This window comes from Lepidochelys olivacea, assembly GCF_965140295.1.
Source record: "Lepidochelys olivacea isolate rLepOli2 genome assembly, chromosome: 1".
NCBI lineage: Eukaryota > Metazoa > Chordata > Testudines > Cheloniidae > Lepidochelys > Lepidochelys olivacea.
Window position 1 is genome coordinate 19,735,239 of NC_140411.1, and position 22,965 is coordinate 19,758,203.

A 22,965-nucleotide genomic window follows, 5' to 3' on the forward strand; every position below is an offset into this window, starting at 1 on the left:
AGAGAAAAAAACAATTATTTATAACAGTGATAAATTCTGTGTTTGGTTACTTCAGGTGCCACAAACGACCCTCTGAGCTCCCTCCATGGCAGAAAATGCATCTATGGGATACAGTGATACAAGCTATCTACAACCCCTCTGAAAAAGGGCCTCAAACAAGCTGGTACAACCCAGAAACTGAGCTGGATCAGCTGCAGAAAACGCAGGGTCAGACCAGCTGTGAGATCTGCTGATCACATATTCGCACCCGCTGAGCAGACTCCAATGCAGAGCCCTACAAGGGAGAGTAGGGGTATGGACAGTAGCCTTCCCCCCACCCAACAGTGCATCACCATATGGAGCACTGATGTCTGTATGGAACACTTCTCCTCCTATACCTGCAAGGGTGAATCAAGCCCTGTGCCTATATCTACAAGATTGGGTGGAACTCATCTCCCCCGACCCCTCAAAAAAAAAATCAAGGGCAAATAATTGATTAGAGGTTCCCACACAATTATATATATCAGTGTACAAATCCACTTTGAATCCTATTCAAATTCTTCTTTGAACCATGTCAGAATATAGTCTCCCCCCAAACAGTAAAGTTCTGTCCTGAGATTCATATGGAATTTAATTAGTGAGGCTTCTACCAGGAGAGAGTAGGAGGTAAGGAATACTAGAGAATATTCATATCAGTCTGAAAAATTAAATCCCACATGTCAAATAGCAATCTGACTGTGTCTTTGAGTTTCCGACAGCTGGCGAACAAGTACATGCTTTTCCTAGCTAGACCTGCTAAATTTATTGACAGTCTTAAGTAGCAGAAAACACACTGCTATTTTGAAAGCTGCAGCATTCCCAGGACAATCATCAGTAAATGGCTAGGAACTTCCATGGCAAGACAGGTTTGTAAGAAATCAGAGATCACAAACGTTCAATACTCACTGGCTGGAAAGTGGATAGCTAAGAGCTTTGAGAAATCAGGTAATTAACCTGAAATTCTCTCTTGTCAATAGGGAGTCCTTATGATGACAAGGTACTTTGCTACGTGCTGATGCTGTCACACCCTAAGTGTTGGTCAAAAATAAACAATTTCTTCCTGGCTGTGGTTTAGTAGCTAACCACAATCTATTTACAGTATAAACCTTATGTTTTAAAGACAATGTTTTGGCCATTCCCACCATAAAAAATACACCAGTATTTATATTATAGTAACATAAAAGTGGGAGATTCTGAATGATTATGAGTGGATGGATGCAATTTTCTGAAGGCTGGCAAGAATCAAAGGTTTTGCCTTATTTAACAGTGTGGGTGCTTTATCCAGGCTTTTTAATAAGGTCTCTGATTTCAACTGTGGACTTGATATCATAATTAGGTCATTCTTAACACAACCCTGGTAACAGAGTGTGCTGGACTGAGCAGTCCTGCTGATGCCTTGGTCCAAGCCCAAAGCATTCTGGATCCTATTCTTCAGAGGGAGCATGGGAACTGGTAGGCTAAGAGCAAGGTCTGCTGGAAACTAAGAGGAGCAGGCTACAAGAGGCCCCTCCCAGGTATGGGGAGAGACCTGAAGAACAGCGGCAGTGTTGTCATCTCTCCCGGTGAGAGGACTGAGCAGAAGCTAAGAAGAAGAGCAGCCTGTAAAAGGGCCAGAGGATTAAGTCTAAGAGGGAGTCAAATAGACAAATGTAGAAAGTAGCCCTGAGTGGGGGAAATTAAATGGGAGCATCTGAGTTCAGAACAGATAGTTCCAAGAGCTGGAACACCTGGCAGAGGAAGGGCATGGGCACCCATAGGGCAATGATGTGCCTCCTAGAGATGGTGTACTTATAACCCTGCATCAGCAGGGAAATGCTCCTGATAGAAGGGTAGAAGGTTTGCACAGATTGTGGAGAGAGGGCTGTAGTCTGGAGAGCAGGGAACTGGAAGGATGTCTACTTGTGAGCCCCTGCACCAAAAAGGTGAATGTCTGAACAGATCCAGGCCCAAAGAGGGAGGAGCGGGGTGTGAGACTGTTTCACCAGAGTTTCATTTGATTTTGAGATTTTCATTTGCCCTGAAAGGTAGTGAGGGGTGAGTTTTTAATTTGGCTAGAGGGGGAGTCGGACAATTAGTGGGAAAATTAAGGTACAGATGCATGCTGGCAGCAAGAGATTAGTGGCAGTACCCACTAGTGTCAAGGTCACTTGTCATTAATAAACCCACTGTCTTCCTTGTGTATAATGCAATTGCATTTGTTATTGTAGAGAGCCACGTAACACACTACATGAAAATACAGGTACAATATGTGGATACTGTCATTGAGGCAGCATCTGAAAAAGTGGTAGGGCAGACCTGAAGTGGGAATGTACAGTGACTAAGCTTTCAAGAGAATGAGGTAATTGGGAGGCTCAAGAAGTAGGATTTGATTATTTTACCAGTGTAGATTTAGAGTCAGAGGTCAAGGAGGATAGAAAGGATAGAAATGGACTTTGGAAAAAAATCAAGGAGTCATTTAGGTGCAGAAATGCAGGAAATCTGGAGGAATGTAGGGAACAGGGTAAAAAATGTGTGTGGGGGGAGAAATGAAACAGGGGTATCTGAGATGGGAAGAGACCGTTGCAAGAACTGGAAGTGTAGGGCACAGGGTAAACTAATATAAAGTTAGTTCACATGGTAACAGAGACATGTCCATGAAAGACTGAATCACAAAGGGAGATGTTTCTACTGGGTTCTGAAATAAACAGGATTTCCTCTCCCTGTATTAGGAGCACTTAGTTATGGTTTTTTATATAGACTCAAGTTTGAAAAGTTAGAATTTAGGGAGACCACTGAAAAAGTAGTCAAGATGAATGGAGACCAAAGTCATGAATGAAAATGTCAGCAGGAGGGCAGTCAAGATAATGCCCAAGGTTGGTGATATTTGGAGGCGATAGCAGGCAGACAGAAGAGATGTGAGTGAAAGGAACGTCTGCAATCAAGAGTGTTCAAAGAAAGAGGGCTGAAATTCAAGTTTGCTTCAACTGCAATCTGAAAAAGATAGTATTCCTTTCTGAACGCTATCCTAGGCTGTTTAGATGAGATAATCTGGGGTTGGATGAAGCATAGCTGGAAACTAGGGATAGAACCAGGTGGCATGAAAGGAGGATGCAGAACTCCTTCATACAAGGATTGTTTTATTCTTACATGTTTGAGGTACTGTGATAATGCCACATATATACCTTGACAGATAAATTGTAATACAGAAGATGCATGTTTCCCGAGTGTGAAATCCCTCCCTTGCAGAAGTAAACCAAAATTTTAGCCAGAGCCAAGCTATAAAATGTACAGTATCCAGTGCATCTTTTGTTAGCACTGAAGAGGTTGAAAAGTTCCTAAAAGTAAAAAGCAATTTGAACTTCCACAATTCAAATGTCTTCAACCTACATAATCAAGAAGATAGATGCTTTATTCTTAATTGGATAGTATGGATTCTTTTTTTCTTATCTCTATTACTGGAAAGTGCTATGAGTAGATTTTCCAGAATGGTGCTATAAAAACAAAGATTGATTGATTAATTCTATACCTACAGCTAGGAAATGTCTTCCAGGAATGTTTAGAGGAAATGAAAGTGCTCTACAAAGAAAGCCAGTTCGACATATGCATATTTAGGAGGAAACTTGACAGGTAGCTGGTACTTTCAGTGGTATAATTCATGTTTTCCTTACTAATTTCTTCCCATGATCCTGAACTGGGAGATGATGATCATATTAGCATTGCAAGATGTCTTAGCGAGACTGCTTACATACCCTGCTAATGCTCTGCATTTGCTATTGCAGAAGAAGTTAGATATATGGGATACACACACGTGTGAATGAATCAAAAATAAGACTGTGGAAAAATATCTAAGTAGGCACATTATGCATCACAACTGTAACCAATCAGGCTGCTCATAGGGAGTTCACCTGAAAAAGCTGTTAAAAAATAGGTCAGTGTAAATTATTCCCTGCCTGACGTGGCAAGTTGCTTTTGTCACTAATATTGCATCTGTGTATTTTATCCCGTTCATTGATCTATTTTACTATATTTCATTATATCAAATGAGAAATTTACTGGTTATATTTACAAGAACAAGAAGTAATTTGACTAACTTATTTCACAGTTGCAGTTCAGTCATAAATAATCATTCTAGAGAATTGCAAACTAATCTTCACACAAAGAGATTTTCAAGATGCCCTCTCTCTTGTCCTTATAAGGCTTTGCCACCAGTTTAGTTATATAGATTCAGTCCTGCTTGTGTACTATAATGCATATAATTATTCTAAATATTTGCTATGGATGAAGGAATATTCATTGGAATTTACATTGAACACCGAAAAAAAAAACCACTCCCATGTGCTTGCCATATAAGCAACATAATTTTCATTAAATCCAACTCGTGGAGAAAGAATCAAAGTAACATACTGATCTGTTGTTTCTTCAGTGTATTTCTCTCTGTAGAGTAAAACACTTTCGTTGTTCTGTTTATTGATACAGGGAATAAAAGTATAAGAACCAAGATTCACTTTTGCTATGACATTATTTCATGGTTAGTTAATGTGATGGGCACGGAAAAAGCAGCCTAACAAACAGCAACCTACAAAAAAAAATCAATGTAATCAATCTTCAGCTTTGCATAATACAGTTCTCTCCCCCATCTTCATAAAATGATAATTTTCTTTTTCGTGCCATTGTTTGTTTGTTTTTCCTGGTAGCTCTGCAGATGGATGGATGCAAAATGCACTGTAGTCAAGGTTTTTTATTTCCCCTCATATGATGAAATTTGAGAACTTTAAATTGAGGCCTGTCAGTATGGGCAAAAAGAAATCAGCAATCACTATCCCTGGTATTATTGTTTGCAATTCTTTCTGTTATTTTGGACCTCCAAGACAACATACCTTAATGCAATTATTGAAAACTATTTTACTGATTAGGCAAGCAGGCACAGGTGACCATAGGTGCTGGATCTAGGAGTCCTGCAACACCTCCTGGAAACCCATTATATACAGGGTTTACACTTTGATTTAATGGCTCTCAGCACCCCCTCCATACAAATTGTTCCAGAACCCCTGCAGGTGACATGAACGGAAAGATTTACTCTCTGACATCATCAGACCTGTAGATACTTCTGACAACTTAGAGGTGGACACTGTTGTATGACACCAAACTCAGTTTAAAGTATCTTTCACATTGTTTGTAAGGAGCAGTAGACTAATTATATCGAAGTATTGCACCGTGAAGGCATTGCAAACATGTCTTAAGGTGCTCCAGTGAGAACAGCTGTAGAAGAAATGTAAAAATTAGGGCTTAAAAATTATTTAAAGAAAACATGCTAAGGGTTTGTTGTAACAATGTAGACAATGGTGTGGGGGAGAACACTCCCCACTATGCCGATCAGCTCCCTATCTGTATCCATCTGTTGTCTCTAGTCTCATTTTTAGATAGTAAGCTCTTTGGGGCAGGAATTTTCCTTTTGTTGTGTGTTTGTTCAGTGCCTAGCACAATGGGGTCTTGGTCCACAAGTGGGGCTACAGTAACATTACTCATAGTAAACATTTATACTAGACATCACTTGTGGGAGCATGTAGGGTATGTGTAGCAACACACCACCGTGTAAAGCAGGCGGCGTCTACCTTGCAGTGTGTAGCGACACATGTCAGTGAAAGTCTCTGGCAATGGAGCAGGCAGCAGGGACTGCCCCCATGGACATAGCCTTTCCCTGCTTCCCCCGCCCCGCCACAGACATTTCCTGTGGTGATGAAAGGCTTGGGTAAGGGGAAGCAGCAGGAAAAGGCTGTCCTAGCGATGGCTGCCCACCCCTGCCAGAGCTTTTGCCAGCTGCTAGAATCTTTTCCTGTGAAGGGGAAAGGCTTCAGCAGCCAGAAGGCAGCAGAGGACTACACAGCTAAAAACAGCAGTGTAGAGGGGAGGCACAACTTGGGCAAGTGGACAGCATGTAGGGTATGTACTCACATATAGACCCACACCCTGCAGGCATGTCTTATTCCCAGGGCTGGTATTTTGGCACCCTTTCTTTGAGTCTGGGTGGTTGGGTGTATGTGTGTATGTGTGTGTCATAGCTCCTTGTACAGTGATGCCTCCCCACATGGCAATGGGGGCAGGGAGTGGGGGGAGGGATGTGTGGAGCTTCCAGCAGCTGGGCTGGTTCCTAGAGGTGGGTCTGACCCAGCCCCAGGAGCAGCCCACGCCGGGGAAGAGGAAGTCCCATCCCTCCCAAGCCCAGATGGGACTAGCTGCTGGAACTGGACACTCGTGTTTGGGGGTTGAAGGGGCTTGGGCTGGCTGTGTGCGAGGGGTGAGTTGACCATGGTGCCTCCCTGACCACAGTGCCCTGGGCAGTCGCTCACCTGTCAGGCCAGCCCTGCTTATTCCACTTGCCTAAATTGTGTCACATGAACCCCATATATTTTCACTGGTTGCACTGCATGTCTTCTTCTGACATGTGTTACAAAAATAGTGTAAGGCAATGGCTCCCAAGCTTTTTACTAAGGCAACCCACCAACTGCATTTTGTCTTTTTTTGTGACCCACCATTACAAACCTTCACCCTCCACCTCAGCACCACAACCCTAATCCCGGCTCAGTGTGGAGGGGTGGTCCTGACTGTGTGTGGGTGGGTGCAGGGAGGATGTCAGAGAGCAAGCCCACACCATACTCACCCTGCCCGGTGGCTCCTATCCTGTGGGGCTGTGCCCAGTTTCCTGCTCCAGGCATTGCTATGTGACGGACGGGGTTGCATTGCCACTCAGGTTTGGCCTAAGCATTCCTCCATCATGACAGCGGAGTCATTGGGCCAAACCTGAGTGGCGCTGCAACTGTGTACCAGGTCCTACCACCAGGGGGAGGGATAGCTCAGTGGTTTGAGCATTGGCCTGCTAAACCCAGGGTTGTGAGTTCAATCCTTGAGGGGGCCATTGGGGATTGGTCCAGCTTTGAGCAGGGGGTTGGACTAGATGACCTCCTGAGGTCCCTTCCAACCCTGATATTCTATGATTCTATGAGGGGTGGGGAGCCAGGCCCAGCCCTGAATGTCAGGAGCTGACATGGCAGATTGAATGCAGGACAGGCTTGCTGTCCAATCCCCTCTCTCTCCAACCCATGCTCCGCCCTGGAGCCACCCCTCTGCCCTGAGTCGGGAGATGTGTACATTTGCCTAGTCCAGGGTCCAGAGATGGGTTAATCTGGTGGCCCTGGGTGTGGTGATTTATCTGGAACCTTCCCACAACCCACTGGAGGGCTGGGATCTACCATTTGGGAAACACTGGTCTAAGGCCAACATTGCATGATTTCAAGCACTTGAGCCCATTATCAAACAGAAGTTGTATTCGTCTCTGTCTCACAAATACCTTTGGAAGCAGCAAGGCCTTCTGAAATCCTCATTTGTCAAACTGAAGTCACAGATACTCTTCATGGTCACACAACTATTTTAAAGCCTAAAGAAATCCAGAAATCAAAAGAGCTTAGAAGAAGCAGCCCTTTGAAGAGAGGGAAAAGCAGACCTATAAGCCATTACTGTCTAACAAACTATATTTATGAACAGCATTGTAACTAATGTCTCCTGTTAACTGCAGCCATCACCTTCGACTGTCACATCACAGAGACACAAGAAAACAAATAGGCCTTAAAACCCAATTTTCTATCAGACAGTAATAGCATTAGCCACCTTTAAGCATTCTCCCTTCCACGGTATATGACTCAGTGCATACTTTTAACTTGTATTAAAACAAAATTTCTTCAATTTGTGTTTCCCCTGTCCCAGGAGAGGTATGGACTGCAATTTTTCAAACTGTAATAGGCTTTGATACTGCTGGAATTTAGAACTACACCAAGGTCCCATACTCCTGTGGTTAGGATCATGTCAAGCCTGACCTTAAAAACTTCAAAGGAAGGAGACTCCACCAACTCCCTAGGTAACACATTCTAGTGCTTCACCACCCTCCTAGTGAAAAAGTTTTTCCTAATATCCAACCTAAACCTCCCCCACAGCAACTTGAGACCATTACTTCTCGTTCTGTCTTCTGCTACCACTGAGAACAGTCTAGATCCATCCCCTTTGGAACCCCCTTTCAGGTAGTTGAAACCAGCTATCAAATCCCCCCTCATTCTTCTCTTCCGCAGACTAAATAATCCCAGTTCCCTCTGCCTCTCCTCATAGGTTATGTGTTAAAGTCACGAGATATGCAAGCACTAAAACAAGCTGACCATGTATTGTGACGGGGCAAGGCCAGATGGCTATAGAAAAGTAGTGGGAGATGGATATATTAGCTCCAGGCTAAACCAATCCCTGGTACCAGGATAAGTGAAATGGCAACTGCTCCAGGTCAATTAAGACACCTGAGGCCAATTAAGAACTTTCCAGAAGGCAGGGAGAATGCTAGGTTGATTGGGACACCTAAGCCAATCAGGGGCTGGCTGAAACTGGTTAAAAGCCTCCCAGTCAGTCAGGCAGGTGTGCATATCAGGAGCTGTGGGAGGAAGTTGTGCTGTTGGAGAGACTGAGTAGTACACACCATATCAGGCACAAGGAAGGAGGCCCTGAGGTAAGGGTGAAGAGGAGCTTGAGGAAGTGAGGGCTGCTGTGGGGGAAGTAGCCCAGGGAATTGTACATGTCATGTTTCTAAAAGGTCAGCTGCCATAGCTGATACTATTAAGGTCCCTGGGCTGGAGCCTGGAGTAGAGGGTGGGCCCAGGCTCCCCCCCTCCCCTTTTACCCCCTGATTAATCACTGAGACTGGGAGATAACAGAGACTGTGCAAGGAAGGATAACTTCTCCTCACCTCCCTTGCTGGCTTATGATGAAAATGGCTCAGTAGACTGTGACCCTTGTCTCTAGAGAGAGAAGGGTTATGTGGAGGGTCACAGTGAGCCTCTGAGGCTAGCGAAATCTGCCAGGAAACGTGGGACCCACAGAGGCGAGGACAGAGCTTTGTCACAGTATCCATACTTCAGACTCTGTCCCAGAATGAACCCATGACACCTACAGACTCGAGGGGAACTAGAAGTTTAGCGCAAAAAGTGTACTTCAACTGGTTCTCTCTTTTATTCCATTGCATATAATTTAGTCCCAGATATTTACTCGACTATTTCATCCTCCATATTTATTAGAGATTGGAAAACTATGACTATGAAGAGATCATCAAAATTAAGGATTAAGAGACGAAACCACAGCAAAAGTTTGTCAGAAGTACAGTAAAAAGGCTCTTTTGAACGACAGATATAAAGGTGAAATGAATAAGAATAAAGCACATCTGTGTACAGAATTTTTTTTTTACACTGACATGTTCATTTAAAATCTAAGAATATTGGCAGCATTTTACCAAAAACAAACAAAGAAACAAACAAAAACCCATTACAGTGACTTGGTATAATATTAGGAGGGTTGCATATATTTGGAGTACCAAATACCAATTAATATAATGGAGAAAAATAATTTCCTTCTAAATATGGTGCAACTATAATACAAAGAAATAATAATAATGACAATGGTAGAAATTATATTTGTGCCTGAACACTACAAATTCATCAACTAGCCAGACTTGTGGTCCTCAAATGCATTCTGATTCTGTCACACTCACCATATATAAGCAGTGTGTGTGTGTTAACAGTCCTACAGCAAAGTAATTTCCTTGCCATAACTAAAGTCATGATTTCTGACAAAAGCCCTGAAATTTCACAAAGATTTACTTTTCCCATTGACTACAAAGAGACTTGAGGACATGCATAAAGTTTGTTAAGCACATGCTTAAGTGCTTCGCTGAACAGAGGTGAACTGAAACATGCACTTAAATGCTTCGCTCAACAGGGACCTTTCCTAAAACAAGACACTCCCCCCCCAAAAGGGAGCATCACCAGCTACAAAAACACCTTCTAGGATATCCCAATTCCTCTTTAGAGCACCTGCTGGGGTAAACCAGGTGAAATTTAAAGACCTGTGTTATACAGGAGGTCAGACCATATGATCTAATGGCACTAAACTCTATGAATCTACAGAGGTGGGAGGGAAATCAAAACCCTGCCTCTGCCAAGGTTTTATTCCAGTTCTCCGTATATGGCTACATCAGTCCACCCAGGAGAACTAATAAAGATACTTCTGAAGCACAAAATTATTGTTTTTTAAATGGACCAGATTGCACCAAATGGCAGATGTTTTCATAAAACAAATTCCTGGGAGACGACACCTCTGTCTCTCTTACAAGGCCTTGCTTCCCAAGCTCTTACTCAGATCACACTAGCTGAAGACGGTGCTCTGCTACCCAGTAGATTTGGTATAATTTTCACGAACACACAGTATCAACATTTCTGTATAAGCTTGTCTCCTTCTGCCTTGGTTAGGAAAAAACATTTTCTTTGGTTTAAGTGAAAAACCAATTAATAGATTTTCCACTCTCTCACCTTTCACCCCTCTGAGGTCAAAACATCCACTTGTGCCTTTTAGCAAATGTTCTCCAATAAAGACAGGTTTATTTCATTATGCAGAAGATGCAATAGGATTGATTCTACTTTTATTTATATCTTGTATACATACCTTGCACACATGCACACAACACCCACTGAAATCAATGGGAGTTGTGAGAGACCCATATTGTTAATGCTGGTTTATCTCACCTTGCAATTATTTGGAGTACAATGATTTTCCTTCCCCCTTCCACTCTTTGAGCTTTAATGGAGAGAAAAAGCAGGGCATCATAAACCACATTAGCTACCAGGTCTCAGGGTCACTAGAAGCCTGGAATGAATATACTGACTCAATAAATCATGAATACCTTCATTCATATGTGGCTGGATGTCTTCTGATAACTAAACAATACCCAAATACCCCGTATCAAATATGCACAGAGTGTTGTGTAAATCTGCTATTGTGGACATTCAAAGATTCTAGAACCAAACTAAAAACATCTGTATGAGGACATTATACTGCTATCCGAGCAATATGCTGTCATTCTTTAAAACCAGTGGGGCTCATACTGCACTTGATTGTAATGGTATAAATCCATTGAATCAACGGTACATTGCTGTAAAATTCACCAAATCAGGCCCAACAACTTCTGAAAACCACCTAAGTGGAATCAGACTTTCAGTTTTATGAATTCTCCCTCACTCCAATACTACCTAACCTGCTCACTAACTAACATGTGGACATGGGAACATCATGGGAAATTTTAGGAGTGTAGTTTTATTGAAAGAAAGAGACTTTGTGTGTGTGTGTGTGTTTTGGGCTTCTATGTTGCATCTTTGATACAATCTGTCAAGATGCATCAAATCAACTCAAGTTATATGTTAAGATGTAATAAAATGTGACCAATGCAATCAAGTGCAATAGCATAACACGTTAGCAGAAGAGTATTCCTGACAATTGTGAGTAAGGAAACTGCAAGTTAGGCATCCCAAAACTTTAAAGAAATTACTTTCTTTGTTCTGTATGTACTTTTAGAAGAGAGCTCACACCATGACAAATTTTTTTTTGACTGTACTAGGTAAAACATTGAAGGTCACATGCAGGACAGCAACCCTGAGTAGGGTGAAGGAGATAAAAGATTCTGTGACATGGAAGGTCACCACCGCTTTGTCCCAACCTCAGAGCTGGGAAGGCTAACTTGTGAATGCTGAACTAGGTAGCCCTAACCTGAACATCAGGAAATCTAGTCAAGCATTTGGGTTTCCTGGCAATAGGGTCTGACAGATTGAATAGAATATTCCATGAAAGAATACCTTAACTGAGGCAAGAATAAAACCAACATAGAATATCAGGGTTGGAAGGTACCTCAGGAGATCATCTAGTCCAACCCCCTGCTCAAAGCAGAACCAATCCCCAATTTTTGCCCCACATCCCTAAATGGCCCCCTCAAGGATTGAACTCACAACCCTGGGTTTAGCAGGCCAATGCTCAAACCACCGAGCTATCCCTCCCGTAAAAGCACAGTGCATGATGTACTATTGCCCATTCACTAGCTGAGGACCACCGTGCCAGATTCCCAGGGTCCCCTGCTGATGGGAATTCCAATGGAATGCCATATATAGCAGCACACCTGTAACAAATCCACATGTTGCAGACAACTGACACAATTACCGAAAGAAGCATATAGACACAAACACCTGGGAAACCTGGGTTAGAACTTTTACCCAATCAGCTACAACAATGCAGGCCTCCAAGAATAGAGATATAGGAGAGCTCTTGCAGCACTCAATAGCCATATGTCTCATTTTCTCTGTGGGCCAACACTTAAAACCAATATTTTACACTGACTGTCCCTTAATATCCATGACGATGTAAAAAAACAGAATCACTAGTTTAATCACAAACCATACATAGCACTAGAAGCTAGTGGCACCTGGTTGGATGCTGAACTCCAATCCTATTGCACATCTCATGAGGACAGTGCTTGAATGATTTACCAAGGAAGAGCAAAGCAAGAAGCTAATCACTGGAAGATCTCTATGGACAATCTGTCCCAGCCTCTTACTCTGTTATTATATTACTCAAGTGTAGCAGTGCACTGTGATTTCTTCAGCACAAGCTGCCACAGGCTGGTTATGTTTTTAGGGTAAAGTAGCCCCATGCAGTACATACTGGTGGCAAAATCAATATATACTGCAGAACAGCTTGTTTAGTTCTAGGAACTGGACCTGAATCTGTGTTTAACTTAAATTTAAGCACCCTGTTTTATTCAGTGTGGCTTATGGTTGGGATTTTCAAAACAGCTTAAGGGAGTTAGACACTCAACTCCCATTGAGTTTCACTCGTATTTGGGCACTTAACTCCTGATAGTTAAGAGCCTTTGAAAACCCCAGCCCGTATCTTTACACTTACGACCCTCTGACTGCTGAATCAAGTGTTTATTTTCACTTTGAACTACAGGCCTTACCTATGCAACTCCAATACATTTCAGAAAATGCACCTTGGTTAAGAAATATATTAATCCCAAAACCAGTCCTAAAATTACTCTTATGGGTAAAATTTTCAAAAGCTCCAAAGTCACTTAGGATCTTAAGTCCCACTGAAAAAGCAATGGAATTTTGGCTCCCAAGTCACCTAAATCCCAATGACTTTTAATGGGACTTAGTGTACTATGTCATGTAGGTGCTTTTCAAATTTTTACCTAAAATTGTGCAGTGTTCAAAATCTCAATCTGGATCGTGGGGCCTTAAAATTCCTGCAGGATGAATTCCATTGAAATAACACACATCTGCTGCACAAAAAACAATCCCTTCCTACAGGGCTGGTAGAATTCATCTAGGCCTCCACTTCTCAACCAAAGCCAAGACAAGCCACAAGGGCTATTATGTCAAAATAACATGCTGTAACAGTCTTTATGGCATTCAGAATTCAAGCAATTGCCTCCAGTTTCTAAATGAAGCATGACATAGCCGAAGAAAATGAGCACAAAGAGGTAACCGCAAGCATCATATCTTCCATCACAAAAAGCTATAGACCCCAAACTTATACAAAAATTACAATCAGTCATTTCTTTACCTTAATTACAGGTTTTCTTCAGTGTCCAAGAAGCATAGAGCAAACCATATGTCAGTGAGGCGAAACGTATCCATCCTAGGAAGAAAAAAACATAAAAATTATTGAAATTTTAAAGATACAGTTCATTTTGTACCATATTAAAATTAAAATCCATGACAAATGTCCACATCTAATTCAGAAAAAACAAAAACAATGCACATCATTATAGGAACATTTTAAGATCGTATTACTTATGCACAGACCACAATCACATGAGCCATGGAGTTATTTTGTCAAAACTGTTTTAAGAGGACATCAGAAATGTAATTGCTTTCTATTTTAGTCTGTATAATTTTTCTTTATTTGATTTATATAGAAGGATTTCTTCCCCCCTTTAATAAACTTTTATATGTGCATACCCACACACACCAAATTATTATTATTACAAATAATAATAATTAAAATGACTGTATTATCACAGTGTCTAGGAGCCCCAGTAGTGGACCAGGACCCCATTGTGTTAAACACTGAATAAACAGTCCCTATATCAGAGGCCTCTCAAGAGAGTCTGCTCTAGGCAAAACTTCGCTGTGCCTCCCACCTCTTACAACAGTGGTTCTCAACCAGGGGTGTGGTGGGTGAGCCATACTTTCTGGAGAAGCATGGCAAGCCTTCTGATAGTTTGGTGGTAATGCTAGAAGTGGGGAGGGCCAAGCACCAGGCTGCAGCACCACTTGCTCAGCCTTGGCCTGGGTGCTAGTCTGTCATGAGGGGAGGATGGAGTGAGCAGCCAGGCCAAATTTGAGTAAGTGTTGCTGCAGCCTGGCACACAGGGTCACTGCCATAGGTGGTGGATGGCTAGAGCTGGAGGGGGCTAAGGCCCCCCCCCCAAAATCTCAGCCAACCCACCACCTGCATGCACAGCCCAGCTTGGCAAGCGAAGCCCGCCTCCAGTGGCACCAGGACCAGCTCGGCACTGAGCCATGAGACTGCCAGGAGCAGGACGAGCAGGGAGAGGCCCTGGACCCTTATGAGGGTGGTGAGACAAGTTCACAGGATCTGGATATTGTGTTGCAGGCAGAATCCATGCCAGTACCAAGCAAGCAAACCCTATCCCCTGTGTGCGCGCGCGTGTGTGTGCGTGCGTGTGTGTGCGCGTGTGCTCGTGTGTGCGTGTGCGTGTGTGTGGCGGGGGAATTGAGACCGTCCCTCTGAGGTGCCTATGAGTGGAGCTGGGGCTGGTGCCAGCTAGGGAAGAATGGAGGGGGCAAGTGAGACTGAGGGGAGGAGAGAAGAGGCGAGAAAAGGGAAAAGGCGCTGAGGATGAGGGAGCTAGACAGCCATAGCCAGCTGTATTAACGGCACTTCCACACAGCTCCCTGTGCTCCCAGCCCCCATCCCTCCCACCCATCCACTGCCCCTCAACCCCCCACCAGACACCTCCATATAACCCCCTCCCAGAGCCCTCACCAACCCCAATCCACCCCTCACAGCCCCCACCCAACCCCCTCCATAGACTAAATAACCCCATCATAGCCCCCAGCTGTCCCTCCCACACTTCCCCTCAACCTCCAACCAGTCTCCATTTAAACCCATCCACCCCCTGCTACCTCATCCCCAAACACACCCAACCCTCCAATCCCCCCAAATAAACCCAAACACCACAATGCCTCCTCCTGCCAGTGCCCCACACATCCCACTTCCCCACCAAACCAACCCCATCTCCCCAAATAAACATCCCTTAAACCATCATCCTGCCAAACCCGCTCTCCACTTTCAAACCCCACATCTCCACCCCAATTCTCCTCCTGCCACTGCTCACCATCCCCCCAAGACCCATTCTCCAATAACTGCCATTTTAAAACCTCATCTATTCCCCCATCCCCCACCATCACCAAACCACTTCCCTCCTCCCAACCTCCCTCTTCACCCCAGCTGCTCCCTCCCTGCTTCTTACTCCTCCTAGGGCCCTTTTGCTGCCCCCAACACCCGAGTCCATCTACCCTAGAGATCAGCCCAAATGCCCAACTCCTGGCTGCACGAATGCCCCTCTTCCTTCTTTGCTTGCTCCAGTTCTCTATGGCTCACCCAGGAACACCCCTCCCCACCTCAGCCCCCAACCCCTTTAGCCTTGGCATCAGCACCCAGCTTCACTCTGGAATGTTATGTGGGATTGGTGACCTTTTCTCCCCCTGCCCCCTTCTTGTCTTCTTGGGGTGGTCAGGTGGCTAACTTGTCCCTCATTCAACAAACCTGTGAGTGCTGGGGCAGGGAGCTGGGCCCAGCCCTGTGGGGCAGGAGTTGTGGCTGCAGGGTGAACTCACTCTCCAACATCCCTTTCCACCACAAGCCTCTCCTCTATGCTGCATACAGACAGTGACCTTCCCCGCAACACACACATACCGAGATCAGGACCTGACAGCTTGACTCAGCCTTTATTTTCACCAACTGACTCTGGTCGCAGCTCCACTCAGGTTTGGGCCAGCCACCACTCGGTCATGACAGACGGGCGGCCAGGTCAAATCTGAGCGAGTGGTGTGACCTGGCACACAGGATCGCAGAACCATTCAAGTTTGACTTGGCCGCCCCTACTGCCCTAGGCAGAATCTGCACCTTGAGACAGCTGCCTAGTTTGCCTATAGCTAGATTGGCCCCACACCCATGTACAACTTACAATGTAACAATTTAGACCAATCCAAAAATTCCACTCACTCAAGGGACTGAATCCACCTCCTCAGATAAATATTTAAAAGGGGAGGGGTGCATGTGGAGGGGAACTCTGAATCAAAGCTCTTTCAAGACTTAAGGTCTCCTAAGGTCATCACAATCCTCAGGGATGATTTAACTTTCAGTGGAGACAGTAGGTCTAGAGGGCACCCGACTTGGAGAGAGAGGGGCTGATTCTTCATTGTCCTGCTCTTCATCAGTCATTTATACCAGTACAGTGAATGTAAAATGCTATCACTCTGAGTGGATAGTGCTTCATACTCAAGTTGTACTAGCATAAATGATGGTAGGAAGATGAATACTCAGGCCCAGGGCAATTTGGGTGGCTAGTTGAACCTGTGAAACTCTTCCACAAGAGCAGAAGATAAGATCAAACCCATCTGTCTGCAAGACAACTTGCAAGCCCCACCTGCATTTAGTAAAGCTTCCCCATAACCGTAAGAGTAATTTCATTTAAAACAAATAACCCATTACTCCACCTGTCCTTGGAATGAGGTAGTGAAGATTAATGACCCAAAAATAAAAATAATATCAGAGTAGAAGAATAGAAAGGAGAGATGAAAAAATCTGACCTGGCTACAGACAAGTCAGGCACCATGGTGATTGTGAGAGACAGTCAGGCGGTGACAAGTGCGGTATAAATATTTAAATATGTGATAGGGCTCCTTGGAATTTTGGGAGCTTTTGCAGGACAGGAGAGGATCTGAAGTTCTCATTCAAGTTCTCAGAGATTAACTACTCCTTCAAGTCAGTGACCTGTCAGACCACAAACATGAAGGGGCCTAATTTTCCAGCTTCAGTTCCACAAATTGTGCAAGGTCAGCTAATCTCATTAGGCTGCTGCCATTCCAGGCTAAAATCTCATGAGATCTTGGAGCCACTGAATATGAACCAAAACCAACCTTCGAATTCTAGTCTCAATCTTAATCTTGAACTAACCGCTACGCATTCAGTCCATCACTATTTTAAAGGGAGTCACCACTATCTTGTAACAGTACTGCGCACAGAGAATAAAATCATTAACACAGGAGACTTGTGAGAATAGGTGGATAGTACTTGCTCTGTCCCTGTTTTCCAACTCTTATGCATTATACAGTGAGCTATAGTAATCCAGATCTGACAATGAAAAAAATGACAAACTGCCTGAAAGAATCAGCAACTGCAATTTACAATGGCAATGTTTGTCACTGAAGTTTTGCAGTTTGTTCTTCACACTTAAGGGGACAGGCATACGTGCTGCTTCTGCCTTCCACTGGAGCTCAATGGAAGCTCACAAAATTATCAGGACAACTGGGAAGAGCAAAAGGGGCTAGAATTAATATTGTTTCCATCTACCAGAAAAACTAGAATTCTTTTTAAACCGTGTCTGTTTATTGCATTCAAAAATAGTTATATAATCAGGGGTTTAAAACAGAATTCTTGATATTTACATCTCATGCAAGAACCTTTGCCATGGTTAGTGATGGCATTTTCCCTCAAATTAATAGCATGAAAATTAGGTCTTGCTGAAGTGATTCAAAATAAAAGAGACATTCACACACCCTCCTTCTCTGGGTGAATTAAGTCCTTGAAGCACAGATGATCAGGAATTACTAATGTCACCCTGTGCAAACATGTTATAGCAGTGCTTCCTTCTACCCCCTCCTGTATGACTGCTGCCCCCTGTACTCTGTCCCTGGCTAGCCACTGCTGGTGGGAACATTCCTACCTCTTCGTGGCAGGGAGAGTGGAAGGCGGGTGAATACATGAGAAGAGTCTGAAAAGCTGGCATTGAAGAGCAGGAAAAATTGCCAAGGTAACATAATGTCTATTCTATATCAACTGAACTTTGGATAAGTCAAATCTTGTATAAAGGGGGTCAAATAAGGTGTTTAAGACAAGATTAAGGTTTGCTGGTTATGATTATGCTATCTGAAGGAGGAGGATAAGGAACTCTAAATAAGGAAAAGGGGGAAAATCACTATGCCTTAGTTATAATGGTGCAGCATAACATACTATTAAAGTTGCATCGCAAACTCTGGGCAGTAGGAGAGAGAGATGCAGCCATTGGAAGGGGCCAGAATGATGGCCACTGGTGATGAAGAGGAAGGGAATAGTGATGAGGAAGATAATGGCTAACATTTCAAGTCATCCGGCAAGAGATGGTGTGAGTATATGGATGTGCAGATGTCCATTCTGTAGTCTCTATATACTTGACTGAGAGTGTTTGTGACTTTGCTAAATGTATTAATAAACTATTCGGAAATAGAGAAGAGTTCCGATAGTGTGAGCGTTGCAACCATGCACATCGGGGTTCCCAGCTATATAGTAATTTTAATACTGGGCCTGATCTTGGGGCAAGAACCTGCCAACCCTCCAAGTAATAACTGGAAATTCTTAGGTAATCAATATAATTAATACATAATCTAGAGATCAGGCTACACATGCACCCAGCTGGAATGGGAGCCTGGAAGGCACACAAAGGGAACTTGGCTGTGTATGTCTGAATCAGAATCTGTGCAGCTGAGCCCAGAGTTGCTCTTGCATCCTCATCCTACTTGGCCTACCTTCTGCCCCTTCACTGAGGCTGCAATCCTTGCCTTGCAGAGTGAAATATGTAGCATAACAGTAGTTCAGAAAAACCTTGCAGCTTGTAAGAAGTACGTTTCTGTGCTCTGCAACTTTCTCTGTGGAAAGGTATGATGTGCCCTTATGAATGGTGCTGGTGTCTCCCCACGGGAGCTTTCTCTTGGTATGTCAGATATTCAAGTGGGTGCTGCTTTCCCAGTCTGCTGATTTATAGGTTGTAAAAGTGACAGCAGCTTCCTATCTGATTGCGAATTACTCATTGTTCTAGCATATTTAAGACACTTTCCAAACCTTTTCCTTAGTGGTTTACTTCTCATTATAGTCAGATGCAGTGATTAAAATATCTTTGATATTGCATTGCAGTTCTCTTCTACATGTATCCATTTTAGTAACATTACCGGGTACACTCCCTCTATAGATGCTTTTGTAAACAATTCAATGGCGGAATTGAAAATCTAGGTCAATTTTTCAACCAAGAAGTGAATAAAATTGCTGTCTGTTGATGTTGGGGAGGACGGGGGAGGGAAAAAACACAATCCTTTCCATTGTCAGCTTCTTATATATACCTCAACCTCCATCAGTGTTAGTGACTGACAGTGTGAAATCTCGCTCTCCTATATGTCGTGGCCATTAATAAATGCTCAGCCAACTGATGCTTCATGACAGGTTGCTGCTTATACATTCTTGGAACCACATTCTGCCTTCAGTTACATCCATCCAATCCCAAATTCTGTCCCTCAGTTACATCTCTGCAACCATGCAAGCGTGTGAGGGTGGAATGTGGCCCAGGGAATCTATGCCAAGAAAGAATTCTTAGAGTAGACAGACATCCCCTGAAAATGGGGAATAAATATATCCTGAATGAGGTGCAGTACATACCCTGCCTCCCTAGGCAGGCTCACCAGCCCTCATTCGCTCATATAATTAGTTCAACTAACCTGACAATAAAAGTTCCATGGAGCCACAGTGTTCTTGGAGAGGAAATGATTACCCACAGTGTGCTGGCTGCTGGTCTTCAGAATACATTTGGGATTTAAATAATTCCAGTTTTAATATGATTATCCAGCATAAGAGTTTGGCATCGGTTATTATGAGCCAGACTGTACCACCTTTACTCACACCGAACAGTGCTTTTAGTCCTCAGTTAGTCCCACTGAAATAAACAGATATACTTGAGGAACAAGTCGCTACTCAATGTGAGCGAGCATTTCACCATCTAGCCTATATGATCATGGAATCATCTGAACAAGGTAGGCAGTGTGGTCCAGTGGTTAGAGCACTTGACAGCAAGGGGGGAAGCCTGTGTCCTACTTCTCGCTCTGCCACAGACTCACTGTGCCTCAATTTCCTCATCTGCAAAATGGAATAAAACTACTTAACCTTTATGAAGAGTTTAGAGCTTTTGGATGCAAGCTGCTAATAATAAGTGCTATGTATTTATTCAGATATTATTTCTCTCTTGCAAATTGGTTTCATGAAGCTTTACTTCCATTCAAGGCACTGGGAAAAACCAACATCAAAGAAATGCTGAAGTACAGAGAGTGCACGCACTCAGAAGGGAAGCTGGCCAGACTTGACACAGTTCTGAAATGCAAACAAGAACTGAACATAACAAGCTCTGTAATCCCCTTATGGAAAAAAAATCATAAATATAACATACTAACTTTCCTATAGTTTTTTTGGGGGTGAGGGGAGTGATGCTGTAGAATTGAAGAGAGAATTTTATCTCCATTATGGGACGTTATATGATCGAACAGCACCCCTATGGGAATAACTGACTAGAGAATGAGATCCTATTGGGCAAAAGTCACTAGCGATTGTGTGTGTCTGAGTTTCTTGATGCTCAGCTTGTGATACCTTACAGAGGCCTGATGTTAGAAAGTGCAAAGCTCAAAGTCACCCTTTAAGGCAATACCAAACTGCCGGGCATGCCCCCCTAGAAGGGCACAGAGGAACATTCTGAGGGTGCACACCAGGGCCCAGGCAAGCCCCCACAAGAGGGGGGGAAGGAGCACCACCCAGCCCCACTCTGCCCCTAGCTCCACCCTGGCCCCACAGCTTTGCCCCGGCCGCAACTCGCCCCCAGCCCAGCTATGCCCTCATTCCCTCTCCGCCCCCAGGCCAGCTCCACCTCTAACCCTAGCTCCTCCCCCTTCCTCCGTTCAGTCCCCAGGTTCGCCTTCAGCCCAAGCGCCTTTGACAAGCCAACTGTGCAGTACTGGAGGGGATGCGTGGACAGATTCCATTACTGGTAAGGAGGAGGGCATGACAGGAAAAGTTTGGGCACCACTGCTTTAAGGTATCTTGAGTTGGGCACCCAAAAACTGAGGGATGCAAATTCACCTGTTACTTTTGAAATTCTTAGGCTAGAGATCTGTAGAGTAATTTCTACAGAGTTCTATGGGTTTCATCCCTATTGAATTCTACAGGATTTTTCCTTAAGAGATCCAGAATTTAATTAACCAATTTCAAATAATGAAAAAACCCCTCTTGTTAAAATGTTGGTCACGGGGAATAAGGAAGAACCATTTTGAAAGAGAGTTTTCACATATATATATGAAATAAAATGTACTGAGCCACTAAAAAGGATTACATTGACCCTTGAGGTCAAAGTGACATTTCAGCATGAAGCACCAAACTGCTTTTTAAAACTTGTGCCAGATTTACTTTAATAACGCCAGCATCTTTGACTTTGCATTCAGTAAACAAAGGCAGTATATGTGCACTGAGGGAAGGCAGTTCACAGTAATTTTGTCAGCAAAATTGTTACAATAAAGGCCTAAACAACACTTCATCTACCTGTCACTTGTCTTGAAAGGGCAGATTACTTTTTCCTCAAACTTGGCACATCCAATTAAGGTAGACTTACAAGCCAGGCAGGTGTAAAGTGCAAGCCAGCACTTGTTCACATTAGCAATTATCAATGGAAAAATACATAAGTGTTGAGGCTTGGCACAACAGTTACCCTGGCAACCGTTAGCACTTGGAGTCTCAGCGGAGACTAACATGACAGTTTGACATCTTTTCCCATAAAAAGATGATTGCCTTCTCTCTCTTTCTTCCTCCCTGCCACCCGCCCCACAAAATGCTTTTTTGGGGGGCTTTTTTCCCACAGCTCTCAGCAGTGACTCTGTCTTGTTTAATGTTAGTCTCTATCCTGCAAGCTTCCAGTGCACCAATTAGAACTCCATGTGTCTTATGGACCAGTAGTGTGTACTCTATGGCAACAAAGTGTGTTTACTGTTTATCTGGCTACGGTCGTGTGGGAGGAGGGTGAGAGGGCAGGCTTTGTGTTAGTGGCATTGATCTGCAGCAACCAGAGACCTGTTGGGCAAAGCAATCTTGAGAAATGATAACATTTCTCATCCTGAAATTCTAGACTATCTAATAATTAATATAGTTTATCTGCAGCATCTTATCTCAATGAGATGCCTCTTCTTGGCTCTGCTTGGAGGCTAGTAATGCATTCTCTGTCATAACTGCCAACTTTTCAAGAAGGAAACGAGGCTGAACCGCAATCCAGGGTTACATCTCAGGAAGTGGGTATCACCCCTCTTTACCAAAGTTATGCGTATTTTCAGTTGATGCTGCCCAAAGCAGTTGAACCACCTGTTTTCACCACTGGCCCCAAATATCTCAGGACTATTGACCAACAGGTCACACCGCAAGGTGCACCCACTTACTCAGGCTGTGAGGACAGAGGAGCTTGAAAGGAACCAGAGTTTGTTATGGGGTGGGGATGGGCTTTAGCTTGCCGGAGTCCTGTTGTGGGTTGAGTTCTGCTGCAGGCTGCTGGTTGAGCTAGCTGCTAGTTTCAGCTGGTTTGGTAATTCATGCCAAAGAGACAGAGTACTATGAGGTGCCTTGTCTTTGTGTGCTCGTGCATATCAAAAGATAATAAATCAAAGATTCAAAATGTTGTATAAAATGAGGTTGCTATCTAAAACAGACAGTCCCCTCCCTTTGTTTCCCCCACTCATCTTTCCCTTTTTTCTTCCTGTTTTCCACTTTTCCTTCTACATCAATTATTCAGCATTCGGGGTTTTCCCTCAGTTCTGACCTTTTTGATTTTTCATCCTTTTTCTTTAATAAAAAACAAAAAAACAAAAATAAAAACCCATTGTTCCTGAAGATTTCTTCCTCCTCTGAATTTACTTTTCTTTTCCTCCCTCTTTCTCTGTTCATAGAATCATATAAAATTAGGGTTGGAAGAGATCTCAGGAG

At 43.6% G+C, this 22,965-nt stretch overlaps 1 protein-coding gene across 1 annotated transcript in view; it reads right to left on the bottom strand.

Annotated features, from left to right (window-relative positions):
- The window catches only part of TENM4 (teneurin transmembrane protein 4), a 2,254,482-nt gene that overhangs the window by 1,204,118 nt on the left and 1,027,399 nt on the right, over positions 1 to 22,965 (bottom strand). Inside the window, exon 5 of the mRNA XM_084644861.1 lies at positions 13,468 to 13,542. The gene's annotated coding sequence lies outside the window, so the exon portion shown is untranslated. The remainder of the gene's footprint in view (positions 1 to 13,467; positions 13,543 to 22,965) is intronic.